At 46.2% G+C, this 1,059-nt stretch overlaps 1 non-coding gene across 1 annotated transcript; it reads right to left on the bottom strand.

Moving 5' to 3' along the window:
* Positions 1–589: 589 nt before the first annotated feature.
* trnal-uaa (transfer RNA leucine (anticodon UAA)) lies at positions 590–672 on the bottom strand. Its single transcript has one exon. It is a non-coding gene; the product is annotated as a tRNA-Leu (tRNA).
* Between the last annotated feature and the right edge of the window lie 387 nt (positions 673–1,059).

Raw genomic sequence — 1,059 nt, 5'->3', positions numbered from 1 at the left:
GTCTGCTGGTTTCTTCACTAAAGATTTATTGTCTGCTGGTTTCTTCACTGAAGATTTCTTGTCTGCTGGTTTCTTCACTAAAGATTTCTTGGCTGCTGGTTTCTTCACCTTCTTTCCCACTTTTCCCTGGGTTTTCCTTCTTGCTGATTTTGAAGGAGCCGGAGGCGCCCTGTCCCTTGCTCTGCACCAGGGAGCCTTTGTTCACATTCCTCTTGATACTTTGCTTGATCTGGGTCTTGAGCTTCTCCTGAGCGGTGGCAGACCTGCAAGGAATCAACTACCAGCTAGCGTATAAAGCGTGACCAAGGCTCAGGGCCTTCAGTTACCTGGAGGGGAGTCGGACAGGCAGCGGATCCTGTGAGGAACCACAATCCAGGAAGGATGAGAAGGTCATTGTCAGGGTACAGAGGAGATTAAGTTAAAGATTTACCAGTTTATAAGCAAGCGCAGAGCCAAGGAACGGTGCTGGGGCAGATCAAATAATAGGAAGCTGTGTTCAGTTGGAAGGCAAGAGTGATTAAATAACAGAAGAGATGATGGTGCAAGGCAAACGTCAGGGAAAGAATAAGCAACATTTTGTAAGCACATATACCAGGAGTGGGGTTTGAACCCACGCAGACACATGTTTATTGGATCTTAAGTCCAACGCCTTAACCACTCGGCCATCCTGGCACATTAACGCACCACTGAAAATGAAATTTAATGTGATCCGGGTGCCATCTGGCCTTTTCCAATATAAAGTTATGACTCCTCTCCCATGCAAAATTGGACCCTTCATTATTTATGAACCTCAATCGGATCACCCCTCAGTCTAGGTTTGTCTAAGGTGTAGGGTCCCAACTCTTTTAGTCCAACTTGATAACCAAGATGTCTTATACTGGGAATTCGTCGAATGTCTCTCCTCTGTACCCTTTCCAAAGCCTCAGTATCACCCATCATGTGAGGAGACCAAGACTGGATACAATATTCCAAGTGAGTCCTGACCAAGGTTTCATAAAAGGACAAATTCGGGACATCTCAGATACTGAAGGAGTCCGTGTCCAGAAGCAGCAAGACCTG

The sequence above is a fragment of the Heterodontus francisci genome, unplaced genomic scaffold, assembly GCF_036365525.1.
Source record: "Heterodontus francisci isolate sHetFra1 unplaced genomic scaffold, sHetFra1.hap1 HAP1_SCAFFOLD_58, whole genome shotgun sequence".
In the NCBI taxonomy this organism is placed as follows: Eukaryota; Metazoa; Chordata; class Chondrichthyes; order Heterodontiformes; family Heterodontidae; genus Heterodontus; species Heterodontus francisci.
Note: the sequence above shows the minus strand (reverse complement) of the source record. Positions and strands in the feature narration are given on the sequence as shown.